A 7,633-nucleotide genomic window follows, 5' to 3' on the forward strand; every position below is an offset into this window, starting at 1 on the left:
TGGCTTACTGCTTAAAACATCCAGTAAAAGGTGGGAAAACCTTCTAAAGGCCACATCTCACTGCCTTGTTCCCAACTCTACAGGAAATGTTCAACATTTCATCATTAAATATGATGATTACCTGGAGATACTTCATAGTTATTTCTATCAGTTTGAGGAAGGTCCTTTCTAGACCTAGTTTGCTGAGAAGTTTTACCATGAACGGGTATTGAATTTTGTCAAATAATTTTTGTCCATCTGTGAAGATTATCATGTCATTTTTTAATTTTAATCTGTGAAGGTGGCAATTTATGTTGAATGACTTTTTAATATTACACCATTTTGCATTCCTAAGTTGACTTACATTTGGTCATGGCATATTATTATTTTCATATGTTGCTGTCTTTGTGTTGTTCATATTTTGTCAATGATATTTGTTCCTATGGTCATGAGTGATATTGGTCTACAATTCCCTTTTCTTGTAATGTCTTCCTCAGGTTTTGATATGAGGGTTATGCTGCCTTCAGGAAATGAGCTGGAAAATATTCGTCTTCTATTTTCTGAAATATATGACATATGGTTGATACAATTTCTTACTTAAATGTTTGGTAGAATTCACCAGTGAAATCATCTGGGCACAGAGTTTTCCTAGAAAAGTTTCTTATTTAAAATTTACTTTTTTGGGGGTGGCTGGGTGGCTCAGTCGGTTAAGGGTCTGACTTTGGTTCAGGTCATGATCTCATGGTTTGTGAGTTCGAGCCCCATGTGGGACTCTGTGTTGACAGCTAGGAGCCTGAAGCCTGCTTCAGATTCTGTGTCTCCCTCTCTCCCTGCCCATCCCCCACTCACACTCTGTCTCTCTCTTTCTTTTTCTCTCTCTCAAAAATAAATAAAACATTTTAAAAAAAATTTAATAAATAAATAAAATAAAATTTACTTTCTTTAACAAATATAAGGGCATTCAGATGTTTTCTTCTTGGATCAGTTTTGGTATGTTTTAATTAAGACCACTTTTTATTAAGTGGCCAAGTGATTATTTTCTTATTATCATTTTAATGTCTCTAGTGATGTCCCCTGTGTAACTCTGGATACTGCTAATTTGTACTATATCCCTTCTATTTCTTTTTTTTAAATTATTTTTGAGAGAGAGAGAGAGAGAGAGAGAGAGAGCAGGGGAGAGGGGAAGAGGGAAAGAGAGAGAGAATCCCAAGCAGGCTCTACACTCCGCATTCAACATGGAACCTAAAGTAGGGCTCCATCCCACGACCCCAGGATCATGACCTGAGTCAAAATCAGGATGCTCAACCAACTAAGCCACCCAGGGTGCCCCCCACCTTCTGTTTCTTGATAGAGGGATTCTCAATTTTATTAAATTTTTCCAAGAACCATCTTTTGGCTTTATTGATTTCCTCTATTATCTTTCTGTTTGCTACTTCACTGGCTTCTTCTTTTTGTTCTCCTCTGGTTTCCTTATTTATTTTTTTTAAAGTAAGCTCCTTGCCCTATGCTGCACTTGAATTCTTGACCCCAAGATCAAAAGTTGCATGCTCTACCAACTGAGCCAGCCAGGAGCCCCATGTTCCTCCTTGTTTTCTACTTTAAGTTTAATTTTCTCTTAATTTTCCAGCTCTTAAAGGTAGTAAGTTAAATCACTGATTTGAAATCTTTTTTAAGAAAACATTTAATACTATAAATTTCTTTGTAACTACCATTTTAACTGTATGCACAAATTTTTATAGGATAGGTGTTTTTCAACATTTCTTTTCAAGATAAGTTTCCATTTCTCTTGTGATTTCTTCTTTGGTCATGGAACAAACAATGCCTTTGCTTTCTCTTTAGTTTTCTTTTTTTTGTTTGTTTGTTTTGTTTTGTCTTTTTTAAAGAATCCTTTAACTGGATATAGAATTTCAGGGTTTCCTCAGCACTTTAAAAATGTCATTGTATTGTCTTCTTGATTAGAATTTAGCTTCCATTGTTACATTGTTCATATGGAATATGTCTTCTTTCACTAGCTGTTTTTAAGATTTTTCCTTTATTGTTGTTTTTCAGCAATTTTACTATGATGTGGTTGTGTGTAGTGTTTTTCCTATTCAACCTTCTTGGGTATCTTGAGCTTTTAAGACCTGTAGCTTGATGTTTTCCATCATATTTGGAAATAATTTAGCCTTTATTTCTTCAAGTGTTTCTCCGTTGCATTGTCTGTCCCTTCTCCTTCTGGGACTCTAATTACAAATACATTCTTGTTATTTTTAGTTGGTACATAATAATGTAATGTTCTTCGAGTTTGCATTTCATCACTAACAAATTTGTTGACACCTTCAATAGACTTTTCTCTGTAGCCCATATTGTATTGAAAAAAATAGTCTTTCTACATATAGTGAGATTCCTGGTAAGTTCAGAAAAATTCTGCTATGTGAAGGTTATTGATTATGCCTTTGTGTATGGAAATATTGGAATATTTCAGTCAATATATGTTCATCGTTACTGTCCTTTTTTATTTCATTGAGATTGTCATTCTTTGACAAATGTTTTATTACAAAACATTCATCAAATAAGATGTCTCTATTTCTGATTATCTTGAATGTTTGGCAAACCAGTTGGAGATGTTGCAAAATAATAAGTCTTTTCCATTTAATTCCATTCATTACAGAATGTAAATTTTTCTCCAAAATTGAAGGTCATCAAAAAATTATTTTCCCAAATTAAGAAATTACAAAGCACAATTAAAAAATTGCAAAATTAAATCAGGTACACTGTCTGAGCTCTCCTTGTTTGATTTGTTCCTTTCCTTCCTTCCTTTTGTAGTGATAAATTCAATGGCTTCCTATTCACACACTTCGTTTCCAATAATTCCAGTTTGCTAAAGGCTTCAAAACTTTCTTTGGTGTTCCCGTCATTGAACATTTAATTAAAGATTCACAATGAATTTTGAACAAATTGCAACAAAAACAAATGGTGGACTCACTCACAAACTAGTTCAACACCGTTGTAGGGCGCTAGATTGATTTGCAAAGTAGTTTTTCAAAGAGTCAAACATTTGTAACATCTGGCTGATGGTGGACAGCTGAGAGGAAAAAGTACATACTGTCATGCTTGAATATTTTTAAATTCAACCTCAGCTTCATCACCAAATATTTGTCGTTCCTTTACTGTACATATTTTATCAGCTCATCTTGTTCCTTCTGCATGTATTCCTCAGACGTAATCTTTGCTTATCCATTCACATTTACAAATGAAGCCTATTGTGCTGAGTATAGGTCATTATTAATTTGCCTGTGTGATTGTTAACTCTATCTCCAGCAGCCAAAAACTGGTTTTCCACTGTTGTCTTGGTATGCCACCTAATTTAAATTTGGATGTCTTATTTTAAATGAAGTATTAACACTAACAGTTCAATTATAATAAGCCTGGATTGGTTTGCTACACCTCTGCTTTTTGCTTTCAGATTCTGCCACGTATGGTCTAGTGATGTGGATGACCCAGGAGCAAGAAATAGAATTCTCACTTTAACATGTGGTTAACTCTGAAAGTTAAACTACCTCCCTTCCAGAGCCTTTACAAATGCTGTGTAACTAACACTTCCCTTTCACTGGAAGTTGGCAGAGTACTCACTGAATAAAATGAAGTGCGCTCAGACATGAGCGGTCAGGGTCAGCTATCTCTTCATTGGGTGCCTTATTGGTAAAGCCATACTAGCCACTTTAATAATAGGTTCCAACACTTTAGTGGCTTATCCCAGTGGAAGTATATTTGTCACTCATGTACCAGTCACAGTGGATGTTCCTCATCAGTGAGTAGCTATCCTGATCATGGTGGTTCAGGGACCCAGGTTCCTGCCAACATATGGTGTCACAATTTAAATAGACTCCTCTGTTGTGTGTCTAGATGGCAGATGGAACAGAGAGCCTCTTAAGGGTCTTGACCTGTAGGTGACACACATCACCTCCACTTATATTCTGTAGTCGATTACAGACTACATGTCTACACATGTAGGTCAAAGGGACTAGAAAATGCAGTCGTTAAATTGGGCAGCCATGTTTCAACTGCCATTCCTTATCATAGAAAGATAGCACAATTTTTGGTTGACAGCAAGCACTCAATGTTATTGATTCTTAACCTCTTATATTATACTAAAACAAATTCCAGGTGGTTATTTAAATTTTTTTTAAGTAGATAATTATAATCAAAGGGAAAAGTCTTTGTATTATGACGCAAAATGTAGAACTCATGAAACCAAAACATTAATTAATTCACCTAGAAACATACACCGAGGTCACCAGCAAGTTGGTAGGGGTAAGTAGGTGGAGGGAAGAGCTCATGACTCAAACCACAGGTAAAAGTGATCACTTCTTTAATACATGAATGGTTCCCATAAATGAAGAAGAAAACCCAACAGCCCCAAAGGTAAACCAGAAAAACACATAAGGTGATAGTTCACCCAGGAGCACCTAGGTGGGTCGGTCAGTTAACCTTACAACTCTTGGTTTCGACTCAGGTCATGATCTCACAGTTTGTGAGCTGCAGTGCGCTCATGGCCTGGAACCTGCTTGGGATTTTCTGTCTCCCTCTCTCTCTGCCCCTCCCCTGCCTGGTCTCTATCTCTCTCTCTCAAAATAAATAAACTTAAAAAAATAAATAACAAAGCCTATGCTTTTTTTAAAAATAAAAGATGATAGTTCACCCAAAGAGGAAATATGATGATTCTAAGCAATAATTTAAAAATAAAACCAGCAGGGTAGCCTGGGTGGCTCAGTTGTTTAAGCCTCCAACCCTTGATTTCTGCTCAGGTGATGATCTCACTGTTGTGGGATCAAGGCCTGTGTTGGGCTCCATGTAAAGCCTGCTCAGGATTCTCTCTCACCCTCTCTCTCTCTCTCTGCCCCTCCCCTGCTCACTCTCTCTCAAAATAAACATTTAAAAATAAATAAATAAATAAATAAATAAATAAATAAATATTTTTAAAAAGCTGTTAAAATTACTAGGATAAACCATTTAAAAAATTTCCAGGCCTCTCCAAGCACATATCCTTCTCCTCTCCACCTTGCTAAGCTGGCTCCTGGCCTGGAGCACAATGTAGGAGGGGTTACACAGCTTCTCAAGGTTCTCTGATCAGGTGTCCTAGTGATGTGGGACTGGGCTATATTCTGCAGTACACAGGCTTTGAATTAACTTCCTTGCCTGGGTGTAGTGGTAGAACAGGCTCTCCAAGACTGGTATGACTGGCTGGATGGGTACTGGAATCAGGAAGCACTCCCCACCAAGTTTCCTGACCCCACAGACAAGTGACTCAGCTCGGTAGATTGGCAAAACCACTGGCTGGGCTCTCTGTGCAACTCCTACTATATATATATGGGGCTGTAGGATTGTCTGTGCAGCTTCCCCGGTAATCTGGTTAGGCTTCCTGTTCTGGCAGGTGGGAATATTAGGCAGGGCCTTGAGCCTGATTCCCTGCCAAGGCATGAGTATTGAACAGGCTCCAAGATGTGTATGGCTTATTTGCTGTGGACCTAAATCCCCAACCAGACTGGGCCACCAGCTCAGCTCGGCAGATGGTCAGAGACCCTGGCTACCATCTCTACTTGGTTGCTCCTCCAGGGAAGAATGCTGTCAGCCAAGCTCTGAACACTGGTTGCTGTAAACCCCACCCCCACTCCTCCATCTCAATATGATCCCCAGTGATCAAGCCTCACAGATTTTCCCTATGATCCTTATGAGATTAAGACACACGTGGGCCTCCCAGAAAGCATTCCATGGTGCTGGGAGAGCTGGATGTTCAGCTTGGGTTCTTTTTTCCCCAGTGGAAAAACTGTAGGTCCGGGTTGGGGTGAGGTGCCTCTCAGTGCAGTGCTGTGCTAGCCTGTGCAATCTGAGCATAGCTGCTCCTCTTACACTGCTAATGTGATCCTTTTCAGTCTCTGTGTTGTAGGGGGGCGCTTCAACCCTACCCCCATGCTCTGGGATTTTCAAATGGTGACTGAAATTGGGAACAATCTGTGTTGCCATCTTGATGACATCCCTCCCCTGCATGCCTGGTTTCATCTTTAGACCATGCCTTCATAACAGTTCCTTGGATTTGATGTTTTCCTGGAGCCATTTCTTAATATTAGCATTGTTAGCTATTTGAAGATGCTGTTTGAAGAACCTTCAAACCTACAGTTTCTCGTGTTTAACAACTTCTTTAACTTCTCTCTCTCTCTCTCTCTTTCCTTTACATTGTGCAATAAACTGCACCTTCAACAATCTGCTCAAGAGGATTCTTAGTTTGGGGCACCTGGCTGGCTTAGTTAGTTGAGTGTCCAACTTCGGCTCAGGTCATGATCTCTCAGTTCGTGAGCTCGAGCCCTGCATGGGCTTGCTGCTGTCAGCACAGAGTCTGCTTCAGATCTTCTGTCCCTGTCTCTCTCTGTCCCTCCCCCACTCCCACTCACTCTCTCTCAAAAATAAAACATTTTAAAAAGTTAAAAAAAAAAAGATTCTTAGTTTAATCATCCAGTCAGTGTCTTTTCTAGTTTTCATGATACCCCATGGAACAGTGCCTCTCAACTTTTTGCCACCACAGAGCAGGGATTTTCTTTTCACCAGTCTCCAATAATATTCTTCTCACTTACCTTATGGCCTCTGTGGCAACCTCCTTGAGGGCCATAGGGTTGTTGATAGCAATTCCAAGGCCTTTTGCCTTTCACTAAAAGTCTTCTTAACATGTTCTAGCTTATGAGGCGCCTGGGTGGCTCAGTCGGTTAAGTGTCCAACTCTTGATTTCAGCTTAGGTCATGATCTTATGGTTTGTGGGTTAAAGCCCCACATTGGGCTCTGTGGTGACAGTGCAGAACCTGCTTGGGATTCTCTCTCCCTCCCTCTCTCTCTCTCTCTCTGTCCCTCCCCTGCTCACTTTCTCTCTCAAAACAAATAAAAAAATTTTTTTGTAATATTAATGAAAGTTTTTTTAAAAAAGATGTTCTAGTTTTTCCCTACTTGCTCAGTCCCAAAGTTACCTCTACATTTTTTGGGTTCTGTTATACTAGCAGTACCAATGTCTATACTAGTCCCCTATTATTCCCTAACAAATTAACCCCAAACTTAGTGGCATAAAACATGTGGTTTTATGCCTTCTGTGGTTTATCCCTTCTGTGGTTAAGGAATTGGGGAATGGCTTTGATTAGATGTACTATCTTGCAGTTCTCATGAGATTTAGTCAGAGGTCATCTGGGAACATGTATATCTGAAGGCTTGACTGGAAATTCAAGGTGGCTAACTCATGGGGCTGGCAAGTTGGGCTGCCTATTTGGGAGAGGCCTCAGTTCCTCTACATGTGGCCCTCATCACAGGGCTGCTTGTGATGTAGCATCTGGCTTCTCCCAGAACAAGGGATCCAAATGTCACACAAGAGCACCTCTAATGCACCCTACTGGCCGTAACAACTAATTCTAACTCAATGTGCAAGGAGACTAAAGAGTATGAATATCAGGAGGTGATGATACTTGAGAGCCATCATTAATTCTGGCTACTATTTACTATTTGTTGATTCTTACCATAGCTATGGGTCATATTTTCCTTCTTTGCATGCCTAGTAATTTTTTATTGGATGCTGGACCTTGGGAATGTATATATGTTGAGTACTAGATTTTTTGGCTTCCTTTAAATACTACTGGATTTT

Source organism: Lynx rufus, unplaced genomic scaffold (genome assembly GCF_022079265.1).
Source record: "Lynx rufus isolate CCGP_SWC_20201006 ecotype Redwood Valley unplaced genomic scaffold, mLynRuf1.p SCAF_62, whole genome shotgun sequence".
NCBI lineage: Eukaryota > Metazoa > Chordata > Mammalia > Carnivora > Felidae > Lynx > Lynx rufus.